Source organism: Leguminivora glycinivorella, chromosome 15 (genome assembly GCF_023078275.1).
Source record: "Leguminivora glycinivorella isolate SPB_JAAS2020 chromosome 15, LegGlyc_1.1, whole genome shotgun sequence".
In the NCBI taxonomy this organism is placed as follows: domain Eukaryota; kingdom Metazoa; phylum Arthropoda; class Insecta; order Lepidoptera; family Tortricidae; genus Leguminivora; species Leguminivora glycinivorella.
In genome coordinates, this window is record NC_062985.1 from 224,408 (window position 1) to 239,833 (window position 15,426).

At 37.2% G+C, this 15,426-nt stretch overlaps 1 protein-coding gene across 1 annotated transcript in view; it reads right to left on the reverse strand.

The window, feature by feature from the left end:
• LOC125233897 (microtubule-associated protein futsch) overlaps positions 1–15,426 on the reverse strand; it is a 290,060-nt gene that overhangs the window by 215,584 nt on the left and 59,050 nt on the right. The gene's annotated exons all lie outside the window — the stretch shown is intronic.

The following is a 15,426-nucleotide window of genomic DNA, read 5'->3' on the forward strand; positions in this document are numbered from 1 at the left end:
TGTCAGCCGTGGATGTGTTTGTATCGAATTCCACCAGCGATGAAGATGTTGTTTAATAACTTTTTATCACTCTTGGGCAGTAAGTGTGCAATCGCACGCAGGCGTATCAGAAGTAAAAGAAAAAACTTTTGTTTAAAGTGTTTAAATTTGTATTTTGGACTACCATAAATACTTTTTTCTTTTTATTGCAAGTGTGATGAAAAACACTGCGTGTAACTGGGGGCGTAAGAATATTGCAAACATGATTGCTTTAAATCGCCCCAGAAACCTATGTAATTACCGTTACACATTACTTTTTCTTACTTATTACCTCATCTACGCCTAAATTTTAGTGACGTTGGCGTAAATGATTACTACAAAACTTTAGATAAACTATTACTTCAGGTTATTGAGCGTACAAAAACTATTTACCTATACCTAACAGTGTAGATAGTGAAATTTTGGACATAAATTATGGCGGACTTCGGATTGCCGAGACAGTGAACTAGTATGTAGTAAGTATAAGTACCTATGCATATTATGCTATTACCCAAAAATGCATTAACCGATTTGTAAAATTCTTTTTGTTATTTCAAGAGAATGCTATTGCGTTACTTATTGTAAAATTTTACTGAAATCGGTTAAAGTATTTTGTGAAAAATCTCCTAAAACCGATTGAAGAGGATTTTTTTCAAAAATTTTTTTTTTGAGAATAACCCTTCAAAACCTCAAATAAAGTATTATTAATGGTTAGTAATGTTAAAAAACTTTTTGTTACAAATGTACCACTTTAATTAACAATGATAAGTGAAGTTTTGTAACATAAAATTAGAGCAGCTATATTTCCTGCAGCTAAAACCGCCTATGTCATTGAGAATATTTAATATATTTTGAAATAAGTTCAAAACTTTTGTATATTTTTTCTTTTTTTGCAAATCATAAGTAAAGTGTATGAAAAGCAAAGCTTAATCAAAGGGAAACACTGCTTTATATGTATTAATAAGAGAAATATACAAATTTTTATTTCTACAGGAAAAACCAACTAAGTTTGCTACTATTTTTTTTTATTCGTAGTTTTATCGGCAATCAAATACAGCCTGGATATTTTTTACGATTAAGTATTAAACAAGACAATACGGGCTGTAGAATGCTGTATACAAATAGTAATTTTTTTCATGTTTTCATATGAAATCGTACCTTCAAACATTAAAATCGCATTATCTCAAAATCACTTTTTTGCACATAGTCGGTATTTGCAGTAATGGGACGAAATATTGGCTCAAAAAAGGCGCGAAATTCAAATATTCTATGGGAATTAAACCTTTGCAACTACATTTTCAAACAATTCTTAAGTATTTTGGCTCGTCGATGATTCCACCAACGTCAAAGTTTACAAAGGCACACTTTGAAGACAATCGACTTCTAAGTCCTGCATTTTTTTTAAGAGAGACTTAAATCATTTGACCACAATCTCACCTGATGAAAGTGCCGATGCAGTCTAGGATGAAGCATGTTTACCCAAAAATTGTCTATTTACTCTTGATTTAAGAAGATCCAAATTATAGTGGGCTGGAAATAGACATGCAAGAAGTGAATTCCACTCCTTAGCAGTTCGCATGATAAAGCTAGATCAGGGGCAGCTCACTCCGCGATTCTATCGCCGCGCTACAAGTACATGTCAGCGGCCGCGAGTTCGCGGCCCATTCATTGGCGACGACCTTCGCGCGGCGCAATAAAATTCAATGTTGGCTGCTCGCGTGCGGTCCGTTTGTTAATGTAGGTAAGAATTTAGAATGGCGGCATTTTGTGAACATCAAAGGAGTGAGCCTTCTGTACTTGTACTATTATATATTCTGTGGCTAGATGCAAATCGTTTAGTGCCAAGATTTAGTTGATCGTATTTTGCTCCGATTCGTATGAAGTTTAAACAATTGAGCAGATTGTTCAGTTGGCTAGGCACCCTGGCCCGGAAACCTCGCGTGATGACACGAGGGAAAATTAGCATTTTCCGTGCCTCGTGCGAAAATGAGCTCCTTTTGGAGAAATAAAATGGAAATTGTAGACTTTGGTTTGTGGCATTCTGAAAGTTTCTCAAATATGAGCTTTTAATGAAGTGGAAGCTCGAGCTTTTGCTGTGTTTGTTTTGTGTCTTCTTGCAAACAAAGCTATAGGATACCTATAACAGCTATAAAAGACACAAAGAGCTCCTCGCTTATCTTAAAAAGTGGTGTTTTTACACGCTTATAATTGTAGGTTTGCACATAATCAGTGCCTCATACTGAAACTTAAGTAGTTTCATGTGCTCTGCCTATCCCTTTGTGAGATACAAGCGTGATTCTATGTTTGTAGATATGTATGTTTATAATGCGCAATCATTTATGATGATTTTTTTACTCGACATATTGTATTTTTTTTGCAATATAAAGACCTACCTTCTAAAAGATGAGAGGAGACAAAATGAGAGAATCCGTCAGTAATTTTAGCATTACTCATGAAATCATTATCTTTTATGCGCTCCACTCCACTGGATGAAAAATAATGCTATATAATTCGTAATTTCTAAGCCATACTAATATTATAAATATAGAAGTATTGACTAAACACATAGTATATTTATTTGACTTGCATGCACCCACAAAAACATCTTTAATAAAGGGTCCTTCATATCCATGGATAACTGACACAGTGAAACTGATGATGCGTATGCGTGATCAAGCTGCCTCAGAGTATCATAAAACAGGTAATGAGAGTAAAAGGATTTATTATAAGGATTTAAAATCAGTAGTAAATAAGGCTATATATAATGAAAAATCTGCTTTCTTTAATTATAATATTAATAATAAAATAAAAGAGCCAAAAGCACTTTGGAAAAATCTTAAATGTAACATTCTGCCCAAAGATACTAAAGAGTTGCCATCCAATTTCAGCGATCCTGATGTCATAAATAAGCATTTCTTGGATTTACCTGCTGCTTCACAGTTGACGATCTCACAGTTAACATACTTTGAGTTCCACAGGTACCACCAGTCTGTGTTTCACATTGAACGAATTACCCCAGATTCTTTACTAAAAATTGTTTCAACACTTAAGTCAAATGCAGAAGGGCATGATTTAATTAATTTAAAAATGCTTTTGATGACAATTCCTGATACTTTGGATCTGTTGACTAATATTATTAATACCTCCATTTCAACCTCCACCTTTCCTACTATCTGGAAAGTAGCTATCGTTCGACCGCTGCCAAAAAAGACTAATCCTTCTGAATTAAAGGACCTGAGGCCCATCAGCATATTACCTTGCATATCGAAATTAATAGAAAAGATAGTTTGTACGCAGTTGAACGCTTATATTGAGAAAAACGCTATCTTACCAGATGTACAATCGGGATTCAGAAAGGGCCGCAGTACAGTGACGGCCCTGCTGGACGTGACGGATAACATACTGGGCTCACAAGACAAGGGCATGTGCACGCTTCTCGTTTTACTTGATTTTTCTCGAGCATTTGACTGCATCGATATAAATCTTCTACTTTCAAAGTTGAGTTACTATGGGTTCGACAACAGTGCAGTGCGTTGGTTTCACAGCTATCTGAATGAAAGGTACCAATATGTAAAGCTGTGTTCCAGTGATAGAACCCCTAAACTCTCAGGTAAAACGGCCCTCCAAAGAAGTGTTCCGCAGGGATCGATACTCGGTCCAATACTATTCATTCTGTATACAGCGGACGTCGGAAACCGCATCACACACTGCAAGTATCATATTTATGCGGATGACATTCAAATATACATATTATAGCGTCCTGGGCTTGCGACAATAGTTTAATGCTAAATCCATCTAAATCCAAATATCTTATCTTTGGCACCGAAAATCAGTTGCGAATCATCAGGCCCGTTAGAGATGTATTGTTATTGGGTGAACCTATTAAAAAAGTTTTTGAAGCACGTAATCTAGGCTTAATTATGGACTGCAAACTTAGGTTTGAGAAACATGTTGCTGAATGTGTTAGTAACTGTTTTTATAGGCTCAGGGTACTATATAACATACGACCATTTCTGAATGAAACCCTACGTATTCAGTTAATTGAGGCACTTGTTTTGTCAAAATTAAATTATATGGATATAGTGTATGGTCCACGACTCCTAGCAAGGACAAGGCGTCTTATTCAGCGCGTACAGAATGCTTGTGCCCGTTTCTGTTTTAATATTCCACCTAGAGGCCATGTCACACCATTTTTGAACCAGCATAGTCTTCTTAAAATGCTGCATCGACGTAAGTTACACCTGGCATGTCTTCTTTTTGGGGTTATAAAGCACAAATCTCCATCCTATCTATTCGAGAAGTTGTCGTGGAAGTCCACCCGCAGCTCTCTTGGGGCGCGTAATTGTAGTGTACAGTTGGTGACACCTCGACATTCTTCAGCAGCCTTTCGTGGGAGCTTCCGGTACATGGCAACCAAGTGCTGGAACAATATTCCACCACCTCTCAGGAACCTGCAAAGTTTATTAAGTTTCAAAATTAAACTCAAATCACTCACACTTCAACACCAGCGGCAACAGGAAGCTTTAACGTATGACACAAGTTTTTGTTAATTTATTTATCTTGTTAGTTTTTGTTAATTTATTTATTTATTTAATTGTCTTGTTATATTTAACGTAGGCTATGCTAGACATGTTTACTAATGATAAGCAAGTAATAATAATATAGTTACCCGTTTTAATGTTCTCTCTTCTTTATTACTAAATGTTATTTACTGTATTTCACTTTTAAGTTTTATTGTGTTTCTCTTCCTTTTCCGTGTCGTGGCATCCACCTCTGCATGTTTAATAGTTTTTCATGTACTAGTAGCTGTTTTTCGTTATATGTTCATGTGTACAACGTAAATCCAAGCCTATTTCATAACTAGTTGCAAAAACTCACTTGAATGTAATTCAACACACGTCTAATTATGTACATCGCACTTGATTACTTGTTATTTAAGATTATAATGTACTCGAACTCATTGGCACGCTGTACGACCTGACCGGCCATTTTTATTATTTTTTATGTAAAAATGTATACCTACCCGCAGTCTAGATGGCGCTGAATACCGCCTCGCAATTGTGGCCGCGTTCAGATGTTTCGGAGGGGCAGGCCGTACAGCTGCGTTCGTGGCCCACAAAGTGGTCTCGCCGGAAGATCAGCGCTGACCCCTGGGTCAGCATCTATGCTGAGGCGGGACCATTTCGTGGTAAACCCGTCATACATTTTTTAATATCAATTGTAAAATTGTATATAATACTTATGTGTTTACCATGAATAAACTATTGAATCTTGAATCTTGAGTCTTGAATCTAAATGGGAAAGTGTGTGTGTCAGTTTGTTTGTCCGTCTTACACGTGCCACGTGTCACGTCCGAATTGACGTGATATTTAAGTGGAGATAGTTGAAGGGACGGAGAGTGTCATAGGCTACATTTTGTCTCTTTCTAACGCTACCGAAGCCGCGGGCAAAAGCTAGTACCTAATAAAACATACATACATACATACATGCAATCACGCCTGTATCCCATAAAGGGATAGGCAGAGCACATGAAACTACTAAAGCTTCAGTGCCACTCTTGGCAAATAAGGGGTTGAAAGAAAACGAAACTGTGACATTGCAGTGACAGGTTGCCACCTAAGGTTAAGGTAAAGGTTAAGGTAAGGGTAAGGTTAAGGTAAGGTAAGGTTAAGGTTGTGACCTAATAAAAATGAGAGATAATGAAAAGTACCATAAAATTTCTCCTCTCATTTACAATCTTACACAAAGTTTAAACTTACATTGAACAACAGTCATTACCACTGTAACACTAAAGATATTATTACCTAACAATGCGACATTATAGGTGCCTCAAAACTCTCGACATTCGCAACTTCATATCGATACAAAATTGTTACTTTGTGCTTTTGTTGAAGTAATTACATATACATTGTACTATTTACACGTACTTACCTACTTACCTGAACAATAGAAACTTGGCTGTAAATCATTTGACGTTTATTGCACGTGTCACACATCGTTGAAAGTGTTGAAATTGGATTTTAGCTATAATAAAGCGGTAAAACTATTTACTTAGTAGGTACAACAGAACAATAATACCATATATTAATTTACATAATTTTGGTATACAGATTGGGCTACCACATTAGTAATCCAAAATTATAGTAAATAGGTACCTATCTGAATTGCAAATGATCAATCACATATTGACTGGGAAATTGTATAATCAAGCGATGACAGAGTAATTTGCCACTAACTATGAAATTTTGATAATAACGTCAAATTTAATTAAGTATAATAGGTAATATATGTATAATATATGTACAGTTACAGAGTCAGTAATATACAATGTAGGCGGACTTATCCCTCAATGGGATCTCTTCCAGTCAACCTTTGAGGAAATGAGTAGAAGCGAATTAACGATGAGTGACCAATTCAAAAGTGTACAACCACGAAAAGAATTAAATGCAAATTTTGTATACACATGGTAACAAATATAATACATATACAATTACATTAATATAATATACAATCCTATATTTATTATCTTTTATCTTTTTATTTAATTAATATATTTTATGTTATGTGTGTATTTGTAACATTGCCTAGTTTGATATCGGCAGGAAGTCTTTGCACCTATGAACTGAAAATTAAATTGCATGAAATATGATGATAAGAACGTGACCTTCAATAGAAGGATACGATATCATCGTCCTCAACATTAAGAGTGTCTAAGGAAGAATAAGGCCTAAATATACAATAACTTAAATAAGATTAATACATAGAAATTTTTTTTGTAATGTGTGTGTTCCTATATACATTTCTGAGGTTGTGCAATAAAGTGGATTTGTATTGTATTGTATTGTATTGTATTGTATTGTATTATATATAGTCCCAGAACTGCTACAAAAATATTACTTACTTACTTACTACCATAGATTAAATATAAGAAAATCATGCCATCCCACATATTAAAATGCAACCGCCTAAAAACGCGCATGCACTACATCACACATAGATGGCGCCACAAAAAATGGCTTGTTGCCATCGATTATTTGTAGATTGGTGGTAAGTGTCAATTTCGAGTCATAAATCCTTACCGCCATCTACAAGTATAATCGAAAGCTACAATACATTTTTCAGTACAGATGTTGTTTTTTTTACGCACTAGTGCGAGAAGTGGTTCATTATAATATGCCAGGTCAAAACTTCGGAGGCTCATCTGTACTGAAAAACGTCGTTCGATACACGTGCGAAAAGGAAATTCGGAACTCGTGTCGATTTAAAACACTCCCTTCGGTCGTGTTTTAATTTATCGCCACTCGTTTCGAACTTCCTTTTTTACGCACTTGTATCGTAATGTATCATTTTGTGGCTCCATCTATGTGTGGTGTAGTGTGTGCGCGTTCTTAGACGGTCGCATTTAATATCTAGGGGATGGTATGATCTTATATTTAATATAATATATGTTACTGTTACTGGATCTTGGCCTCCGACACTAGACTCCTCCATTCGGTCCTATGCTGTGCGATCTGATGCCACTCAGTCATTTGAAGGTCACTATAATCGTACTTTAATCACAGCACAGAATATATAATAGTATGATCATAGCCCAATTTCTTACGCCAAAAATGCACGCAACTCCACACACCATAAAAACCATTACATAACGCCAATTACAAATGCCACTGACACCATAAGGTCGCCGTCGAGACGTGCCTCAGACCCACCACTATATAATGACCCTTCCACACTATGCCACTCCCCCTCTGACCTCCGTTTTGTCTCACACACAGAGAGCGGGGCGGCTCGTTGTATAATGGACGTTTTTATGCGAGTGAGTCATAATGAGTCAGTACGAAATTGGGTAGGGTGACTATGGGTTCGGGGGACAGTGTTGTCAGACTTGTGAGTCACAGTGGGGGGATTCGGTGTCTAGATCGAACTGATAGTCTGGATTGTGGGGGAAGACGGTAGCGTTTTATACCGAATGAATAAATGAATACCTGATTTGTGTATTCTTTTCTTAGTACAGATTTGCATATCGATGTTAGGGGAAGGCATTTCTGTTAATAAATGTAGTTAGTGGGCGACGGAAACAAAAATATATTACGTAAGAAGAGTACCCGGCAGTGAACTACCAGATATTAGTTAAGAGGTAAGGTACAGCGGAGCAAATCTCGACTGGGGGGCTTAATATAACTGGTCCATTTTTTCCATGTTTTAGAATGGTTGCATTATTAAATTAGAGTGTCCAACAGTTATAATATGGTAGGCGTGTTCAGTGGATACATGTTAGAACTCAACATCATAGTGCAATAATGGAAAAAACACACACAATAAATAAGGGCCTCCTGTGGCCTATATCACAATAGCGTCAATTTTATTGTCACCCGACAGTGACATTTCGCCGTTCATTGCCTGTTAAAATAAGCGCAAAATTAAAATTCTGAAAAAACCCCCGACCGCTTCATAGTAGACCGATTTTCATGAAACATGGCTAAGAACACTCCCGTCTAACTCAGCTTTCAGACAAAAAAAAACTAAATGTAAATCGGTTCATCCGTTCGGGAGCTACGATGCCACAGACAGACTCGCACACACAGACAGACAGACAGACACGTCAAACTAACAACAATAACACCCCGTCGTTTTTGCGTCGGGGGTTAAAAGTAAAAAATCGTTTATTGTTCAACTCACTAATGTTACTTCTCAACCCAGAAATAGGCGCTTAATTGTCAAAAATTGTTGTGTTAATGTTATGGGTTAAATTGTGGCGTAGGCGAGAGGCTGGCAACCTGTCACTGCAATGTCACAGTTTCGTTTTCTTTCAACCCCTTACTTGCCAACAGTGGCACTGAAGCTTTAGTAGTTTCATGTGTTCTGCCTACCCCTTTATGGGATACAGGCGTGATTGTATGTATGTATGTAATTGTCAGTGTTAATGTCACTGTGGTGAACTAGCCCACTGTGAGCCGAAATCTTTCAAATATTTATTTCGTACTAGCTTTTGCCCGCGGCTTCGGTCGCGCTAGAAAGAGACAAAAAGTAGCCTATGTCACTCTCCATCCCTTCAAATATCTCCACTTAAAAAATCACGTCAATTCGTCGCTTCGTTTTGCCGTGAATAGAGATGGGTATGGGTGAGTAAATACTGAGTATTTACCCGTAATTTACTCAAAGCACCGAGTAAATACTCGTATTTACTCATTTGGGTGATTAGAAACTGTTACCTAAAAATAATTTAAAAAATGAGATTTATGTACTCAGTCGTGTTTAAATACTATTTATATTATCAGAAGCTTATGGGACTCTTAGTTTGTTGAAAAAGAGGTAATCATTGTGAGAAAAAAATAGTGATAATGTTTAGTTAGCAGTTCTGTTTTAAAAAAGCAGGTATTTACAGTAAAAGTATGAGACTTAAATTAAATCGATGTTCTAGATAACGACATGACGTTCGGAAGTGATTTTTAATGTGGCACTTACGACCTTTTATTAAGGGTTTTCTAAAGAAAACTCAAAAATGGCTCAGCTGATGACGTTCAAAGTACTAGTTTTGTATTCTATGGGCAATAATTTGACGTTTCCTGGATATTTTTCCAATAACGAATTCGAAAGTTATAAAGGTATAAACATTATTTCGGCCTTAATTATCGTTTTATTCCAAAACTATTCATATTATTAAAAAACTTTTTTAGAAACATTCAATTAATTTTTAAAGACCTATCAGATGATGTATAACATACTGGTAATTTTTGAATTTTATTTTTGAGAAAAATAGTTAAATGTATGGAGAGCACGTCTTTAAAATAAAATTCATATAAATTTGATTACTTAACTTAGAAGTCGACAACAAAATACACCAATATTTCTGATTTGTATTTCCATTTCAGCACGCTAAATAGTTCATACCCACCAATTTGAGTAAAAACGAGTAAATACGGGTATTTTGAGTAATTACTGAGTATTTACTCGATATTTACTCACTACCCATCTCTAGCCGTGAAAGACGGACAAACAAATAGACACGCACACTTTCCCATTTATAATAGGTATTAGTGTAGATGTCTGCTGAAAACCCGGGTTCGAATCCCAACTAGAGAACATTATCACCATTTTGTTTAGTGTATGGTATCTTTTTCAATTAACAATAACTGTGGAATTGTCGCCTGCGGTATTTCCGGACCGATACGACCTTCAAATCTTCAAAAAAAGAGCGTACACCCATCTTAAAAGCCGGCACAACACCTCTGGTGTTTCTGGTGTCCATGGGCGGCAGTGATCGCTTACCATCAGGCGACCTGTCTGCTCGTTTGCCTCCTATATAAAAAAAAAACAATGTTCTTGACTAGCCGTGTGGCCACCCCGGCGGTATTTCCTGCGGCGAATCGATTGGGGCCGCGTTCGTTACCAACTTAGTACTCGGTACCGGGAACAGGTATTTTACGAGTCCCGGAACTACACGGAACTAAATATACTTTATCGTTCCGTTTAAATTTCACTTTGAACTTCGCTAACTATGATTACGGTAAGGGTATACAGTTGGCGCCAGGAACTAGACAGATTTACTTGGCGTGTGTGGTGGTAAATTCAGTTGAAAATGTTACTCCTTAAAAAGTAAATACTTAGTAGCATAACTCACCATCATCCTTCTTGCGTTATCCCGGCATTCGACACGTCTCATGAGAGTCTGGGGTCCGCTTTGACAACTAATCCCCAGATTTGGCGTAGACACTAGTTTTACGAAAGCGATTACTGTCCTCTGACCTTCCAACCCGAAGAGTATATAAGTACTTCATTTTTTTTATATAAAATATTTTTTTTTCAAGAAAAAATTAAACAGTTGGATTCCATTACACTTTCCGCCAAACTGTAGAACAATTTGTTGGCAGGAAAAGGCTCCATTTCATTACATTACTGTTGTTTCTTAATCAGGCGTTAAAGTGTTAGTACAACTTAAAACTTAGACCTTATTGGAATTAGTCCGGTTTCCTAACGATGTTTGCAAGCAGAGGGTTGCGACAAAAAGTTGAAATAAATGTTAAGTTGTACAAAACACAACAATGCACATGTGGCAGACTTATGACTAAACGCATTGTCCTCCAGTCAACCACTCAGTATTTTATGAGTTCCGGCATTTCAGCTTCAGAACTAAATATAGTTGATGTTCTATCTTAAGTTATTGTAGGTTTCACTTTGTGCTTTGCAAATTGTTGATATAATAATAGAATACGCTAGTTTCCTCTACTAGTCAAATCAACTTCTTTTTAAGAACTGTCAAAACGATTTGCTAATATGGAAATACTGAGGAGTGACGTCACGGTCAATTCATTTACTTTATATCTTTCTCTTTGACTTAAAAATATTATGTTTAAACATAACTACTGTCCAAATTTTTCTTCTAATTATTTGGTGCTATATTTCAAAAAATAAAAACACGCAAAAATATTTGGGGAAAATATGATTTTGGCCACTTCCAGACTGCAAAACAGCGCCATATATTAGTTTTAAGCCTAAGAGGCCCTTACATTTCAGGGGTACGCTTTTTAGTATGGACTTTGTCAGTCCCGTATTGAATTGTTCTTGATGATACATACACTCCGAGTCGTGTCATCACGCACGCACACAACGACAACTGTATGCTCAATGAGCTTACACAATTACTAGCGTACAAGCAATTATACTACACCAGAAACCCGATATTTATCATTATCTACAGACTCCAAGCATCACAATATGGCCGTGCAATTATTGTAATGCAAATTCACAAATTCCGCAAAACAATCAGTCTCCGAAACCATTTAGCAAATTGCAAAACAAATATTACAATTTCTCAGGCAAACGACAAAATGTCAAACGTATTGTAAGCAAGAGACGTAATCTACTCGACCTTGACCAAGAAATGTCAACTGGAGGTATTTTATTGTATGCGCTTGTAAAATAAATTGCACTTAAATGTAGTTTGCAATATTTATTTTTCCACGAGTTATTCTATCCAGTGTAATAAAAGTAAATAATGGGCTGTAGAGACATGTTACAATATGTTCACATTGATTTTGACAGCTCAGAAATAATTTATACTTAACCCATAATTTCTATCGAAAACTTTGTTCAGACATTACCTGCACTGTTTTGCGAACATTTTTTTTTTATTAGCCTAAATGGTGTCCCACTGCTGGGCAAAGGCCTCCCCTTCCTTTATTTTCTCCACTCCTCACGGTTTGATGCCCGTTCTTGCCATTCGCTGCAAAATACGTCGAGGTCGTCCCGCCATCTCTTCTTTGGTCGTCCTCTGCCCCGGCTAATTTGCAGTAACCACTCAGTCGTCACTTTGGCCCACCGTTACGGGTGCATCCGGAAAACATACGAACAATATACATATGTAAAATCAAAGAGACAATTCTTTCGATAGGAACCAAAACATTTAACAATGTAGGAGCAATGTTTCTCTATTGACTGTAGCAAAACAAGTGAAGATTCTACTATCTTATATAACCTATAAAGTAGCGCATTCGAACTTAAAAAACTGCAACTAAATTTTCACCACACAAACTGGTAAAGGCTAACTTTGTTATTCGACAACAGATAGCAAAATTGCATTTCATCCACAATTGTGCAAAGTAATTTCATACAAATTTTACCTTGATGTCTTAAGCTAATAACTAATAATAAGGTAAAATTTACCTATAAATGATGATTTTGAATCATTCATATTGAATAGATTGATGGATTTCGCTTAGTTTGATGTTTTATTTTGTTCGTGTTGGTGTGGTGAAAAATGTTGTTTCGCTCAGTGGCAAAGTTAGTTTAACCTTCGTGCCTTGAAATCCTCGCGACGCTCAAGATTCCACGTTTTGAACCACTCTCGCTACGCTCGCAGTTCAATATTGGAATCCTTGCTCGGGTATTGGCACCTGCGGTTAAACAACAACTTTGCTCCCTTGTAAAAGAAACAACTATTGAAGTTGTGCATGCTTTGCAATAATTTCATCTAAATTTACGTCAGCGTAACAGTACAGTCATTGGAAAAAATATTGCTCTTTGAAGCAGGTAAGTATTCTCAAACCATTTAAAAATTGGCAAAAAGTTGCGAAAAAACTACAGAAATGATGTTCTTGTTTCAGAGATCAAGCGGTCAACACGGTAGCGCGATAAAGGTTATTACGTCAGACAGTCCTTTTACTTAATCTTGAAGAAATATCAAGGGATGTGACGCACCGGCGCGATAAAGTTTATCACGCTAAGTGTGCTACGCCCACAAGACACTTTTTTTCTTCTTTAGGCCAATCCTAAGTCCAAGCCTCATTAGTTAGTAAGTTAGTTTAGTCAAATCAAGTTGCGACTGTTTAAAGTCTGAACCCTGTTCTCAGTTATATTGCCACCCGCGATGTGGCGCCGGCCGCGATCGATCGTCTGTCTAAACAGAAGGATATTGCAGTCGCTAGGAACAGTAGACCAGGAAAAATAGCTTGACCTGGACATAATTCGATAACCGTAATTTTCTTTTTCTGTCGTATAAAGTATCATTAGTGATAGTTAAAATACAAATTATTAATCAAATTAGGGTTCTGATTCAATTTAAAAAAAAATAAAAACGAACTTTGAATATTTTTTGATTTTATAACTAAAGTATTAAATGTAATCCGGAAAAAGTGCTTGTATTATGTTGTGACACCTGCATTTCATATAAAAACATCTAATTTTTATAAATAATTCATACAGAACTATCATTTATAAAGAAGGTTTAGTAAGTTACACATTTTCAGGCGTATTTCACTAGAAAATATTGTTAACCGTAATCCTGCAATTTATTATGAATATAATATTACGTGTGTTGATAAATTATTAAAACTTATACCAATACTTTTGGCGCTTGTTCAAAATCTTAAATATTGATAATTTTAGGAAAGGAAAAATACCTAACTAAATTGAAAGATGGTAAATTTTGCCGTTAATATATTCTTAGTACTATACGAAATCAATTAAACAACAAATATGTAAGATTCATTACTTAATTGATATTTTTCTTACTTGCGCTTTAATATGAACGTTATTACCTGCAGAATAAGGTCGTGCACAGAGTAGGTATAGCTAGTATAGTAGTAGCGGGAACGGGCGGCGAGTCGTCAACACGTGTTTCGCTCTGCGATATCAAGGGCGCCGCGTTTTCAAAACGCTTCGATAACAAATATTTCACGGTCCAGTATAAGAGAGCTCCCTTATTACAAGTGACAAAAGTCATACAAATCAATTAGTCCGATAGGTCACGTTAAACTGGTCAAGTCGTTAGCTCAATAATAGTACCTATCGAGCTTGACGAGATGCTTGGATCACAACAACGTAATATGTATGAAAGCTTGCGGCGCTTAAGACTGTATTCTTTCGAGTCGTGTGTAACGTATTTTGGCGAGGCAAATTTGAAGCACAGTGCGTGTCTGTCTCACTCACTCTTACGGTAAACCTAATGAACTGTTTCACTTTCAGAGGATTTTTGAAGTAATTTGGGTAATATGACATTGTCGCGGTGAGGTCTTTCCGGTACAAATTTATCGGTGGATCTTTTCGGATTTGTGGATGATGAGCCGATGCGATGTCGCTTCATTTTGAAGTGTCGACTCTCGCGAGGGAGTTCTTAGAGGACCGCGAGGAGCGCGTGTGACTGTTGAGTTTTTGAATGATTTGAAGTTTGTGAATGATTTTATTTTGTGTGTATTTGTGTGGGCATGAGGTGTTTGTGTTGCGAGAGTCAAATCAATAATATGAGTGGTACAAATTTTATTAGGGGGCCTCATGTGTGAGAAACTCAACACTCGAATGCTGCGTAACAATGCGAGCCGAAATCGCCTAATCGGAAGTGTCCGACTTGGTATCGACTAATCTATACACGTTGTAACATGAGAAACCAGAAATCAAAACCTGGTTTCTGGTATCTGGTACCCGGTAACCGGTAACCGGTAACCGGTAACCGGTATCCGGTATCCTGTATCCTGTATCCGGTATCCGGTAACCGGTATCCGGTATCCGGTAACCGGTAACCGGTATCCGGTATCCGGTAACCGGTATCCGGTAACCGGTATCCGGTAACCGGTATCCGGTAACCGGTATCAGGTAACCGGTATCCGGTAACCGGTATCCGGTAACCGGTATCCGGTAACCGGTATCCGGTAACCGGTATCCGGTAACCGGTAACCGGTATCCGGTAACCGGTATCCGGTATCCGGTAACCGGTATCCGGTAACCGGTAACCGGTGACGGGTCTCCGGTATTCGGTGACCGGTAACCGGTAACCAGTAACCAATGACCGTTAACCGGTATCCGGTAAACGGTGACCGGTAACCGGTAGACGGTAACCGGTAGACGGTAACCGGTATCCGGTAAACGGTAGACAGTAACCGGTAACCAGCATCCGATATACGGTATCCGATATCC